The sequence below is a fragment of the Thermobia domestica genome, chromosome 17 (assembly GCF_964235325.1).
Source record: "Thermobia domestica chromosome 17, izTheDome1.hap1.1, whole genome shotgun sequence".
Lineage (NCBI taxonomy): Eukaryota > Metazoa > Arthropoda > Insecta > Zygentoma > Lepismatidae > Thermobia > Thermobia domestica.
This window is the reverse complement of record NC_137470.1, coordinates 156,042,333-156,058,070: the sequence shown is the minus strand read 5'-3', so window position 1 is coordinate 156,058,070 and position 15,738 is coordinate 156,042,333. Positions and strand designations below refer to the sequence as shown.

Sequence of the window (15,738 nt, the reverse complement as noted above, 5' to 3'; positions counted from 1 at the left end):
TTTGAAATTTTTATGAATTTCTGTTGTAAATTTTTTTCAAAATTTTTGTTTGATAATTTTTGTTTGAAATTTTTGTTTGAATTTTTTTAAGATTGGGCACTCATTGATAAAGAACCGGAACTGTTTAGAACAAAAACCTCTGGCAACGTTATTTTTTCATGATGCAAAGTACACGAGAACCTGGCGTTTTACTTGAAATGAAAGACACAAATCATTGAAATTGATCATTTTATTACATTGCACTGGTTAATCTCATACATCTATACCACATAAAGAATCTGGATGTTGTCGATACAATGTATTTTGAACTCTTGCACTAGTTTGTCTTTAGCATATAATTTTAATTCCAATTGAAGTTTTCTAAGCTCTATTGCAATATCTATAGTTGGAAACTCAATGTCCATTTGATCACAAATAAACTGTTTATCAATACAGGTATGCACCCACGAACGATGTTGACAACCATCACACCATCTAGATACATGTTGTACAATATGCATAACACATTTTTCAAAATAGTACTTTTTCAGGAATATACTTGTTTCGTTGCACACTTCAACTGAATGTTTACACACTGGAATAAATTCATGAATTTGTTCCATTCCGTTTGCGTTACATACACCATGTTGCGAGGTACATGCAATGTACTCTTTTTACGTAACAGCACCATTTTCTCTTCTACGACTGTACGCAGCACCACTTCATGATTTGAGCCTAATGATTTGACTATGGTCACATTTAACTCATCATGAAAATAATCACTCATTTGGTCGATTCGTGTACATAATATCTGCCATTCTTCAAAGGTCAGTTCTACACCAAATTGCTTTGCCCAATCGAATAACAGGTTCAAACGTTGTAGCACTGATACAAATCATCACATGTTTCGTTTTAAATATATTTACCGGATAATAGCTTGCGAAGAGGAATTCTTTATCGTTAGAAATACACATCTTTCCTCCTAAAACGCACTTGCTTGCATGATTTCAGCGGTTATTGTCTACAGGCTGACACGAAATTTGCTGGGGTTTGCATTGATGATTTCATCACAAGTCATAGAGATATTACTGACGCCATTGGAAACGAATTTGCGAACCAAACTAAATTCACAGATCGGATTGTGTGATTGACGATTTCATCATACAGCTGTGGCTGACGTAATTGAAAATGAATTTGTTAACGTTTGAATTCATGATTTCATCACAATTGCTGACGTCATGCTGATCAAACCAAACTCACAGATCAGGCTGTGTACTAAATTCATATTGACGACTCCGTCCAACGAATCTTTCATAGCATAAAGATACAGATCCTAAGAAACATAACAGTTCTTTTTGTTTTGATGCTTCCATGGGTAAATATCTTGCTGGTGAAATAATATCTCTATCATTTTCAAGCTTTACTACGATTCTTAATCCGAACTTTGTAGGAATCATTTGGCTAGCTAAGATTCTATAAGGTACATTTTGTTGTAAATCGGTAGTCTTGGTAAATGATTTCATCACATCGCGTGTGTTTAGAAACTACAGACAAGCAGCCATGATGACGTTATCATGAATACTATCTCGAACGATACTTATATGTGATGCAAAACTGATGACGTTGAATTACCATGTTCTGACGTGTACTATTGCATCATGATAAACATTGTTGAAGATGTTTTTGTTCTAAACAGTTACAAAACGATTTTTTTACCAATCAGTGCAGATTTAAACAAAAATTAAACAAAAATTTTGAAACAAAAAATCAAACAAAAATTTTCAAATAAAAATTTTAAAGGACAAAATTTGAAACAAAATTTTGAAACAAAAAATCAAACAAAATTGTGAAACAAAAAATTCAAACTAAAAATTTCAAACAAAATTTTTCAAACTAAATTTTTTGAAAACAAAATTTTCAAACTTAAAAGTTTCACTTTTCTCGGTTAACCGTCAAACTTTATCCGCTTTTTAACTCTTCGATTAACAAATAAATGGTTTTGATGATATTTATCAGGGAGTGCAAAATGTTGAACGAAATTGTTCAAACAAACTTTTAAACAGTGATCGATAAATGTTAAACAAAACTTTAAAGCTGAACGCAGCAAAGATTTGAAAATCATCAACCAATCAGATTGCACGAAAGATAGTGATCAACCTATCACAAAGATTTGAAAGTCATCAACCAATCAGATTGCATGAAAGATAGTGATCAACCAATCAAATTGCATCAACAACTTTGCCAGTGATCAGATTATATATCACCTAGTGAGTAAATTTCAGTGTTGTAGCATATAAGGTATCATGTATTGCCTTTAGACTATGAGTCATAAGATTGAATATGGTTACCTATCAGATTTTTGAAAACTCAAGGTAAAAATCAATCACCACGAATGATCTTAGACTATGAGTTGTGACTGAAATACCAAGTATTGTTTCATATTAATCAGGTATTAAACATTAAAAGTTCACGCCTCTACTAAAATTTTGTTTATCACAATTCTCCGATTTAAAGAATGGTCCTATGTACCTCTCTTGATATACTTAAGTCCTTGAATTAACCATATAATTACATGTAGTAGTTAGTTCTCAATGAGGTCAATAACCTCCGTCAATTGGTTACCTTAGCCGAACCAACTGTGGTCTAGAAACATATTATTTGGTAGCTTTCTAATTTAAAGAGTGTCGCAACAAATTTTGAAAAGGAAACGAATCCCTGTACACTACCATATATTCATAAACCTCATCAATGTCAATAACACATTGCACATCGTAGATCTGTTTCTTAGGTTTATATTTGGCCCATAGGAGGGAATAATCAACACCAATGACGTAATTACCTTTTGGCGATTCTCAAATTATCCTACAAAGATTAAGAGGAACACATCAATGTATCAATGTCGTCGATCCATAATCCCATCATAGGTAAAAAACTGAACACATGACCGTACTAATATTGGACAATGATTTACCCAAAGAATGGGATACCACACAATTCTAAGAACAATTACCAATTATTGATTTGACAATAAGAAATGTATCCCTCCCAAAATTTAAGATTAGTGCACATATATGCCTGTGTTTTATGAAAAGTAATAAATCATGTACTCATTCCCAGTAATAAGGCCGTATCAAAGAAGATAAAATAGGTCAATAACCTTCGTAATTTGAACATTTGGCCATAAGAAGGAAACGTACATTTACAACGAGTCCTAGAGGACGTTTAACGAATTTTGTTATTTGATAAAATTCCCAGATGTAAGAAATTGTCCTATGTACCCAACAGATTTTAAAAAGTAAGCATCAAATTATAAGGGAAATGGACCCCTGTACAAATCCATCCTTATCAAAGGGTTTAATTACTTCCAAAATTTACATTTTTGACAATTCTTACCCATGAAATAGAACGAAAGTTATAATGATATTTGTTAGGGCCCTGTACCATTATGCCAAATTGGGCAATTTCTAAATTTTAAGGGGTGAGCCAATGTACCTCTGCAAAAATTTTAAGAGGAAAGCATCAATGTACTCATGCCTTATAAAGAAAATAGACCCTTGAACACATTCATATGTTCATATAAAATAATAAAGCCCTCATTAAAGAGAATAAATTGTCAATAACTTGCGAAATTTAAATTTTTGGCAAATTATTTATCCATAAAATGAAACAAAATGGACACTCAAATTTATAATAATATATATTAAGGTCCTATACTATTATAAAAAATGTTTAAATATGATAATGTCCAGACTTTAAGGGGTGAACCAACATACTCCGACTAAATTTGCAATGTATCTATATCGTAAGAAAGAGAATAGACGTCCGTGTATGTTCATATAACTATATAAGGTAATAAGACATCTTCAAAGGGAATAAATTGACTCAATAACCGAACACATGGTCGTAGTAATTTTTGGCAATTTTTTAGCTGTAAAAGGGAACGACATAGACCATCGAAATTTATAGTGGCATATATCAAGGTCCTGTACTATTATACCAAATGTTTAAATTAAACAATTTCCAAGATTTAAGTGGTGGAGCAATGTACTCCTCCCAAACGTTTAAAGGGATACACCAACGATTTATATCTTAAGAAATAAAATAAACCATTTTACATACCCATATAATCATATAAGGTAATAAAATCCCATAAAATGGAATAAAATAGGTCAATAACTTCCACATTTGAATTTTTGGCAATTTTTTACACATGAAAGGGAACAAGATGAACCATCCAAATTTATAGTGATACATATTAGGTCCCTATACTATTATACTAAATACTTAAATTTGGCAATTTCCAATATTTAAGGGGTGGGCCGAGGTACCCCTCCCAATTTTTTCAAGGGATGCACCAATATACTCATGTCTTATAAAAGAGAACGGAGCCCTCCACACGCAAATATAATCATATAAGGTAATAGGACCTCATCAAAGGGGATAAAATGGACCAAAAACCAAATACGTGGTACAACGTATTACTCACGTTTATATTTTGGCAATTTTGTACCCCTAAAAGGAAACGAGGTGGACCATCCAAATTTATAGTGATAAATATTAGGGTCCTATACTATAATACCAAATGTTAAAATTTGGCAATTTCCAAATTTAAAGGTGTGGACCAATGTACCTCTCCCAAAAATTTAAAGGGTTTCATCAATATACCCGTGTCTCATGAAAGGGAAAAGATCTCTATACATATAAGTTTGTAAGGTAATAAGACCTTATCAAAGGGGATAAATTAGGTCAAAGACCTTCGAAATTTGAATTTTTGGCAATTTTTCACCCATACAAGGGAACGAGATGGACCCCAATACTTACAGAGGTACATACCTTGGTTTTAGGCTACCATACCAAACTTTTAGTTTCGGCAATTTCTAGAATTTAAGGGGGTGGTCCTATGTACCCCTATCAAAATTTTGGGGCTGGACCAAAGTACACCCTGCCAAAATCTAGAGGGGGTGGCCCTAAGTACCTCTAGGTCATTTACCTGGGCGAGTGGGCTCCAGAATCTGCGGGTGCAAAAACGCGATCAACTACCCCCAATACTACCCTCCTCCAGCAGTAGAAAAACTGTGGATTGAGATGGTTTGACATGTAAGAAGACCTTTGGAATGAGTAGCTCACCGAGCAGATACTATGGAAATGAGTGGGAAACGAGCCCGGAGCCGGCCAAAAAAGAAATGGGAGGAATGTGTTAAGGATGATATAGCGCAGTGTGGTGTAACAGAGGATATGGTACAAGATAGAAACAGGTGGAGAAAAGCGATGCAAAAGACCGACCCCACCTAGCTGGGAAAAGGTTTAGAAGAAGAAGAAGAGAAAAATACAAAGAACTACATAATCAATTCATGTAATCAAAAATCTTCATATTTCATAGAAAAATTGACATTCGAGCGAAGGAATAAACGTTAAATTTCTAACTCGACAGACTGCAAAAAAAAAAAAAAAAAAAGCGAATCATATCATTGGAAGCTTCACTGTCGCTACTAACCAGAAGAGAAAAAACACAGATTTGTTATTTGTATACTCTAAAGCCTCAAGAAGTTAGTGTCTACTAGCGAATATATTTACAATCTTTGTTATTACATATGTATTTAATACCTGTACATTCCACTTCGACTAAAAGCTTTTTCCTTACTAATGTCTTGATAATGATGACAACTGTGACCAAATATTTCAGATTTTACATGAGTTTTTATTTAATCTATAGCAGGTGCTTCCTCATGGTTAAGCGGTTAGCATATGCGTCTTTGGCGTGAGAGACCCGGGCTCGGATGAGCTAATGCATGAGCTCATATAGTTCGTATCCCTCATCAAGCCGTAGGTCCATGTGTCATATAATCTCGCTTTTGAAAGGAACACTAAACTTAAATTAAATCAAGAAATTCAAGGAGTTTGTTTATACTAATAGTTTTAACTCTAACAAACCTAATGATAGTCAGTGTTTGTTGATAAATGCTAGTCTTAACAGGTATTAGATGAAAACAGTAACTAATATTTTGTCTCTTTTCGGCATAAGTTGATGCGTAGCTCATTTTATCAGTTGCAAAGCTAAAATTACAAGGTGCATCCAGAACTTTCCCACGCATATCATACCTAGGAAACCGTATGTTGCTTGAAGCGACTGCTTGCACGTGAGAGAGTAAGTTCAGAGCATGGCGTCTACTCCAGCGGAACTTCCCTAGTGCTCTCAGTAGCGTCGTGGCAGTGGTTAAATATAAATGTTCCTATTCCAGCTCCCGCCAATTGTGAAGTGCGAGCAGTGATAAAGTTTTTGAATTCATAGGGCATAGTGCCAATTGAAATCCATCATTAGCTGTGCCAGGTCTATGGGCCAAACGTCATGAGCAAGTAGATGGTGCGTTGCTGGTGTAGATAACTTGTAGTAGGATGCCAAACTATGCATGATGAGGAGGACAGTGAGAGGCCAACCGTCATTACAGACGAACTTGTGGACCTTGGTCGGGAATGCCATGCAGAATCGTCGCTTCACACTAATGGAACTCAGCGGTCAGTTCCCGCAGATTTCCCGCTCCTTATTTCACATCATTGTCATGGAGCGCCTGTTGTTCAAGAAGTTGTGTGCCAGGTGGTTGCCGAAGCCACTGACTCCAGAACACAAAGCTAGGTGCATGGGGTGAGCATTGACATTTTTGCAAGATACAGCTGAAAATGGATTTCAATCGGCGCTGAGTTTGGGCATTCAAAAACTTTTATCACTGCTTGCAATTCACAAGCGGCGGTACCTGGAATAGGAAGATGCATTTTCAACCACTGCCACGATGCTACTGAGAGCACTAGGATAGTTCCGCTGATGAATGCGCCATGCTAGGACCTTACTCTCTCACATGCATGCACTCAATTTTCGCAACATACGGTTTCCTAGGTATGGGACGCGTGGGAAAGTTAATTTTTTATGTGCCTTGTATTAAAATTTGTACCTACTTAAAAGTAGAATGCTGTGGAAAATAAAATAAAATAGCTTGATTGACTGTCTAAAGATCGGACACATAATAACAACGTTATACCAGTGTATTGAACAGGTATGACCTGTTTTCACTTCTGAAAGTGTTTACGTTCTGTTATTAGAATATACTTTCGTAATTTTTCTCATGAAAGCTATGAAGAATTTGGCGAGATTTAATAAAAGTTATTGTTAAAGTATACTTAGTGCTCAGGTGAGAACTTAGTAAAATACAGGGCTAGGATAAATTATTCATTCATTTTGAAAAGGCTTATATTTTCAAAATATTGCACACACACACATGAAAGATAGGCCTATATGAAAAGAACCACAAACGCACTAAGTTTATACACCGTCTAAAAATGTTCAATATGTGCCCCTTTGGTGACACGATCCACGTCCAGACGATACTCGAGCTCATTCTATACATTTTGTAGCATAGTCCTGTCAATTGTCTGCACTGCAGCACTGATGCGTCCTTTGAGCTCCACTAAGGATTGCCGTAGTGGGAGTACGTAAACAAGGTCCTTAAAATGACCCTCGTGGAAGAAGTCGCAGGACGTCAAATCAGGAGATCTAGGAGGCCAGGTGCTTTTCCCCTTACAGAAGCAACTAGTGTCCTTGAATTGCCATTACCACCGAAAATGTTTTGTTTACATGGCATTCTTTCCCACACTCTTTTCTGAAACCGCGTTGCATAGCTATAACAGACAAACATCTGGCATATTCAAGTACACAAAAACTTTTTTCTTGCTTTACCTGCATTTTCGACAGGTATTAACCTCGTACTGCCACACTGCCACACCTGATCGGAAAGATAATGAACTCGTGCTGCCACACAGTACAAACTTAGTGAGTTTCTGATTCTTTTCATATATCTTTCATGTATGCATGTGTAATACTTTTGAAAATATACCCGTTTCAAAACAAATGAATCATTTATGCAAACCCTGTAAATTTTATATAAGTAATAATGCATTATGATATAATCCTAATAATCAATCACCACAATTTTCTCAATTAAAATTTATTAAATAAGGATAGATAACAGATGTACATTTTGTTTTAAGATGTGCATTTAACTTCCGAAAATTGTACGCTGTCGAGGCTCATCGACATCTAGCCAATCTGAGATTAAATAAACATGACTAGGGTCTATCATTCTCAGAGTATCAAAGAGGCGACGATGAAATTGATATTCCTTGATATTTTGGTAAGGTAAGAAAGGGTCATATTGTGTAATGCGAGAATTGTTTTTTCTTATAGGCAGTTTCAGTTTCAAAGATAATCCTTTGGGAAGATCTGATTTTTTGACATACTTTCCTCCTTGTGCCCCAATACTGTCCTCAAATGCTGTTTCATATGCTTTAATTATAGAACTTGAAGTTTGCATTTGGTCTATATTTGAATCTTTATTAGCCAATTGTAATGAGTTTACTTTTTGAAACCTGTCCTCAACCTCCGCATTATGCTCACCTTCTTCGAATACGTCAAAATTCGTTTGGTACTCGGAATGGAGAAGCAGTTCCAAGGACATGGAGTTACAAGCAGAAGTTGTGAAAGAGCTTTCTTGGTTGTCCATGATGAAACTTCAAACCTGAAATGTTTCAACCAATTAAAGAATATAGTACATAACTTTATTTAAAAAATACTTTAAGAAACTAAATAAAAGAGTATAAATTATGAATCTTTACTTTCTGGATTAAATCTGTTTTCAACCTATCGTTTGTAGAGATCCTCTCACATTTTTAGCTCCCAGTATAAGTATACGGGGGTACACACTCGTACAAGGAAGAGTCATAAGTCTTGCAATATTTTGATATATAACATATTTGTATTTATTACAGTATAATAAAAGCAGGTGAAAATTTAAAACATAGTCTCTTGTGTTGGACTGGCTGCACTCGTATCCCTACCATTTCTTGACTTCGTATAGATATCACGTTTTGTCCTTAGACGCAAAGAAGTCAGTCCCTGCTGTTTTCGCCTTCTGCTGGTTAATGAAACAACATGATTTTAGAAAGAGCGCCATGTACCAAAGTATGTTGTAAATTGAAGGGAAAAGGACAGAACTATACATCGGGCGTAGAATCAATTTGATGTCATCAAGTTCCTGAATTGTATTTTGCTTTTATTGATTCGTGTGTTGTTTTGCGTTAGTTTGTTGCAGGAGGATGTGTTTTCAGTTTATCAACGAAGGATGTTTTTGGCATAGTACAGCATACATTAGCTCGAACTGATCGAAGTAACGGGGAACATTGATGAATCAACTGCAAGTAAATTACCCCTTTTAGTGCCACCACGCACAGACCATGACTATATGCATGAAGCGGTCCTGCATTACGACCTGTTATGGAAGTTGCTCCTTGCTTCACCACCGTTTCTGTACATTTGTATTTCAGAAAAAAACACTTACTTTTAGTAATATGTGACAACCCGTTTCGGGAAACGCACATCACGTGTATTTTGCAGCACACATCCACTCTTCTCTGGGCGTGAGCTGAAGTTAACTCGTGTGGCACAATGCGACAACTCCTGATGGTTCTCCAAGTTCGTGGAAGTTGACCACTACATGTTGAGTTGGTTGGACAATCTTTGCATACTTGCGGATGGATTTTTATCGATGATGTGCTGTATGAACACAAAAAGTGTTACCTTATATCGGGCGGATCTTGGCTGATCTTTGGCAATTTTACAACCTGCACGAAATTTCTGAAAGCAAGGGGTGTTGTGGTTTAATGCACCATTTACTTTCGAACCACACATGTTTTGGGTTTCTGCAGCAACATATGTCCGAGTTCGAACGCGTACAATAAGTTCTTGTATCAGACGTTGGTGAACACTTATCTACACTGTCACTAAAAAACTGGCTGAATATACTGATGTAATAGTGGCCTCCGTGCTAACTAGTCGTCTTGTCACATTTTTGTTTGGGCCAATTTGACCTTGGACGAACACGGCGCGCCTGCTGATTGAGTTGTTGAAATCCTTCTGGACTTATGACTTGTCTTTGTATTACATCGATTAGGTTTAAATTAGTGGCAAAACCGTCATTTCTGTTTATTTATTTCCTTGATGTACTTACATAGTTTTCATTCCCGTTTATTACCTATTCTTACATTTCTGAAAACACTGATTTTTGTCGGTGCAATCCCAAAAGCAAGAATCACCCTCTAGGAGATGTTGTTACTAAATAATTCTCTTATTTTGCAAAGAAATCAATTTCCTATTGCTCATGGTATGTGGAGAGTGTTTCCACTGGAATTTACGCAAGCTTTATAAATACACGCAGCGTTATGATCATGTTGGATTATGAACTGTGAAATTCTCTTCTTTAGGCCAAAAAAAAAAAATAGTGTCATTTTTGGTATTATGATCAACACTTTGGCCACAAACCACCTCGATTCGACCTACATTTATCGCTCTTGTTTCGTAATTGTTACTAACCAGGGATGAGTTCAAAGTTGAATCTTGTATCTGAGGATAACTTATATATTTCCTGAAAAGGTTTTTTCAGCAAGTTCCAAAACAGGTTTCAATTCCTTGCCCGAAAATGACCTCACCCCTTCAGGGTTGGAAATATATAGAACAACTTTACCTAAATGTCTTATATATCAAAGTGCTCCGCATGACTAGTAGATTAAGAATATAATATGAAGTACCCAATTATATCCTATATCAAGGCAATAAAACAAAAAATATTTAAGTATAAATATCCTATATTAGTGGATCTATAAAGTTGAGAAAAACATATCCATAACATTCAGTCAACCGCAAGCCATTTGCTATCACAGTTAATGTGACTCATTATTATAGATGTGACACAATCGGTGGATTTCAATTTCTATATTTTCCTCGATTTCATCTACATACGTTGTCACATCAGCACGTTCATTATATATTCGTCAAGTGTCCATCTAGGCGATTTGTTTAATAGGTCACACGGTACAAAAACGTTCAATAGATTTTGAGTTACTAACTAGGTGAACACTAGTCGTGGTGATAATTTGAGCTCATTTACTCGATCCAAACAGCTCTTTCTTTATAGCTATATAAATCCGATTGGTCACCCTTCAGGGTTTAAGCCTTCAAGCCACGACAAGACCCTTGTAATGATAGGGAAGAAGACTCGGCTGGATGTAGTTTGCCGGAGCTTCCACTGAGAAAAATGATGGGGTTGAAACGTGACCACGCGGTGTGGCTAAAAAGTTTCAAACCAAATTGAATTGGTTGGGAACGATGAGTGGTCACTTGCAACCCTACTGCATTAACCGCTGGGTCAATAAAGTGACAATATGTTACTGTAGAGAATTTTAAACCAACACTTGGGTCATGGTCCTGGTTAAAAGAAAGTGTCATGATGCGTGAAACATATAGTCTAAAGGAAGCTGATGTACGTGAACAATTTAGTACCACAAAAGGTACAACACATGTTTGTTATTTATTCTCTATTCAGTAAAAATTATAGAGTTATATCTTGACAGAGCACGATTACTATAGCAACGTTAACTCCAGCTAAGCGAAAGGGCAAATTTTTACTATGAGTCAAACAGTGACTTCAACCGATACATCTGGTCCGGTTCCCGGAGCAGTTTAGGAATCATTCCTAAACTGCTCCCGGAAACGGATCAGATGAATCGCTTACAGTTACTATCACAGTCAAAGCAATGTACGATGTTAAGAATTATACTATAAGTACAAGGGCCAAAATGTTACTAAATACCATTCCTAAAGTCTTCCGAGAAATCAATTCAAGTGAAGAGGTGACTATCAATTTTGAGATCTAAATGGGGGGCTACCGCCCCCCCAAACACCCCGCTCAAGTACCATAAAAACATCCAAAACAATAATAAATAATCACACCACTATTATAGAGCTAACATAAAAAAAACTCGTCACTAAACATAAATCAGTACATGACAAAGAAAAATAAATTACATCTCAACAAGACAATAGAACAACCAGCAGCAAACCAAATAATTTGCGTAATACTCAAATACAAAACACATCAAGTATAAAAATAATATGAATTAGAAAAAGAAAACACTCACCATTTCGCCATAGGAGAACACTCATGAATAATGAACTCATAATTGCTGATTCCACACACGAAAAAATAAGAGAGCAAGAACACATGAACACAAGAATACTCAACATTACTGAAAAATGTTCCTTTCCGCACTCACGTCTTTTTATTAAACCGAGCACATTTGCTATAAACAAGAAAAACCAATAAACACCCACTTTTACCATACGTCGAAAATATCTTCAGCCTTAGACCACAACCATGATAGGTTTTCTCTAAGTCAATTAAATCAAAACCAGAAAGTGCTGCAAAGCGATATGAGTTAATATCCGAATCTAATACAAACTTATTTAAAAACGACAAGTTCAAATTCTTGTATTAAATTCATGAAACGGTTTCTCAATCGCATTTGCTAACTCTATCGTCGCCATGAAAAGAAGATTCAATTACGTGTTCCCCGCATGCCATCAACAACAGCACACACATACATGCAAACAGAACATGTGACATCACACTAACAACCTACCATATGACTGTACATAGACACCTAGTGGGAAAAATATGAACTAAGACGTCACACCAAAGGCACGAACAGTTCCAACAAGTGACTCACGGGCAAACAATTCCAGGAAGTGACTAAACCGATAAGAACCGATTAATTTCACTGTTTGAGTCAAAGTAAAGACTTGCCAGCGAAAGGCTACAGAGGAAGAAAATAACGCCAAAAGAAAAAAAAAAACAATCATTGCATCGAAGCCACAATGCATGAATAGCAGAGCTGTAATCTTTTTTACTTGTTATTCTTACGTCCCAGCATATAAGAATAACAGATGGCGCAACTGTTACTCGTATAACTGTTGTCAGACTACTCACAAGTCTAAAAAACGATTATTGTAGCAAATTACAGAACACATAGAAGTTATTTGTTGCTTCGCACAAATACCAAATATACTGCCAAAAGCTTTGGAATAACTACTTCTCGCCTGTGAGAAATGAAAATATTCGCAGCCAGTAAGTAGTCATTTCTGATATGCTTGGCAGGCGATATCCTTGGTGTTGAATAAAATTACAAGCTACACGCTAAAGTGGTAATCATTTTGTGTTGGGTCACCTTTGCAACCAACTGATGGTTTAACATTAACCACATGTTATGTTAAATCCCGTAACGATTAATGTGACCTTTACTCCTTTAACCCATTATTACGTCATATTTTAACTCTACCGTAGTCAATTTTACTTCATTGTTGGGTTATTTGCACTCCCTCCCTTCTCCAAGCGACCCCACGCTTGTTCACTTTTAACTACACGTTTGGTCAAACGCATTATCGGATTAATGGAATTTACATTTTGTTGGGTCATATTGTACACCAAGTTGGGTTAAACTTATTAACCGGTTATGCGATCTTACACCAATTGGGTCCTTGGGTTGGACTCCTACTTTTAACTACACATTGGATTAATTTATTTCAACCCAATTTAACTAACTACCTGGTTGGGTTAAAATATGCACCAATAGGGCCAATTTCAACCCAATCATTTTTCTCTGTGTGACTTTTGTATTTATAGTATAATTGAAAGCTATTGAACATTCTTGTAATTTTAACCGTTAAGAATACCAAGAGTTATTACTAAATCCCTGTACTACATTGAGTTAATAGGGCTTTAAATAGGATTATTAATTATTAGCAGGATGCTCGTTCTTCGCACGGATAGAATACGTTTCATTTTGGACATAAAGGACACGAAAACTGTTACCAAACAACCTAGGAACCCCAAAAACTATGAATTCACAACCAGTATCGGTCATTTTCAATTATTTTTACACGTCACAATCCCCCCTTGGGGGTACTAATGGGGGCTGAATTTTGGATTTGACCCCGAAAACTATGAATTCGATACTAATATGTACCATTTTCGATCCTTTTTACATATCCCCCCTCAACCTCCCCTAAGTTGTACCGAAAAGGCGAAATAAAAAAAAGACATCCCAGACCCGAATCTCATCTATCTTGAAATTTGATTGAGATCGGTCGAGTGGTTCATGAGTTATTAAGTCACAAACAAAATTAGTTTATCTATATATATATATATATATATATATATATATATATATATATATATATATATATATATATATATATATATATGAAGATAGATAGATGGATAACTTATGGAGAGTGAGTACGTAATATTGTACGTAATTGAATCAAATATTGCTATAATTAACTCTAACTATGTAATGGAAATAACAATAAATGTAAATGTCTGATAGCCTTGATACCCTTTTAGAATCGGAGATTGTCCCATGAATGATTTTTCTTTCACTACATATACTGTACAAACAATTTAAGTAATATTTCTGAACTGAAAAAGATAAGCTTCTAAATTAATTAAGTTACAGTTAAGCTTCTTACTGAATAGCTTTCTGTTACGTTAAAACTATATATTGGATGTTAAAGCATCCACGTCTTTGTAATTAGTAAAGACAAGACAATTTTAAAATGAGGTTTGAAATGATATGCAACAGAGTAAAAATAATTCAATCCTGTCTTAGGAGCAGGCCCTGAAAAAATTTAGATCCCCTAAACTTTCTGCACTTTTAGAATGCTATTCTCTAATGGTAATATACGACGGGAACCCAAAAACCCGGACTTTTGTTCTAAACAATTGCTTTATTAATTTGTTTTACAAAATACTATCAGTCTCCTTCAAAGTAATCTCCATTACATGCGATGCAATTCTCTAGTCTTCTTTCTCTCTGTTTAAAGCATCTTTGGAACTCTCTTTTACACCCTCCTTTTTAAGCTCTTTTTACACCCTCCACATCATCAAAACGCCTCCATTTTAGAATTTTCATTCTCAGTAATAGAAGAAAGAAGTCTCACGGGGCTAGGCCTGTCAAATACAGAGGGTAGGGAACGATAGCCTGCTCATAATAGCCCACATATAAAGATACTGTGTGAACAGGCGAGGAACAAACTGAACGGCAAACACGTCTCTTTTGCAAATCCTCATTGAAAATCCGCTGGCATGAGCTCCAACTCACTCCCGTCTGGTAAGAAATTTCGTCGATCGTGAAACAACGATCCTTGTTGATTCTTCGGTGGATTTTTTAATGTTTTCGTCGTTTTGGGATGATGAAGATCGCCCAGAACGAGCATGATCTTCAACATTGATCTCATCATGTTTAAACCACTCAAATCACTCGAAAACTTGTGTGCGCTTATAGCACCCTTCTTGAAAGACTGTTAAAGCATTTGGTAAGCTTCCGTTGCAAGCAAGAAGCAAATTTTCTAACATTGTTTTTGTCCCTTTAAATCTCTCACAACGATTTCGCAGACGGCAAACGAGAACAGTTAAGAAAAACAACACTACAATCAAACATCAACCTCCTACGCAAACGCCTCGCCGCTTGGGCAACTGATTTGAGAAGTTCTCTACTAGACCCACCTAGTGGAAGAACTCTCTACTACGCCTAGGAATGACCGCGCGCTTTCAATCCGGTTTCTTTTTGGGCCCTCCCTTGTAAAGAGAATCATTTTATAAGTTAATGCCAATGGATTTCTAATTGAACGTTTTATTATTGTTTTATGTATTGAACTACACCGTGTCTAGAGAGAAAAAGAGTTGGATGTGGAGCATAGACCAGTCAGGAAGTTTCTATTCTCGTAGAAAATGGCATACGGTGCAAATACAACATGGCAAATATCTGGAGTTTCTACCATATTAAGAAATATTGCACCAATTTTAATCGAGATTTGCTATA

General features: G+C 35.9%; 1 long non-coding RNA gene across 1 annotated transcript in view; it reads right to left on the bottom strand.

The window, feature by feature from the left end:
* Nucleotides 1-8,038: 8,038 nt before the first annotated feature.
* The window catches only part of LOC145673779 (uncharacterized), a 33,225-nt gene continuing 25,525 nt past the window's right edge, over nucleotides 8,039-15,738 (bottom strand). Inside the window, exon 3 of the long non-coding RNA XR_014128809.1 lies at nucleotides 8,039-8,543. This is a non-coding gene — a long non-coding RNA (uncharacterized LOC145673779). The remainder of the gene's footprint in view (nucleotides 8,544-15,738) is intronic.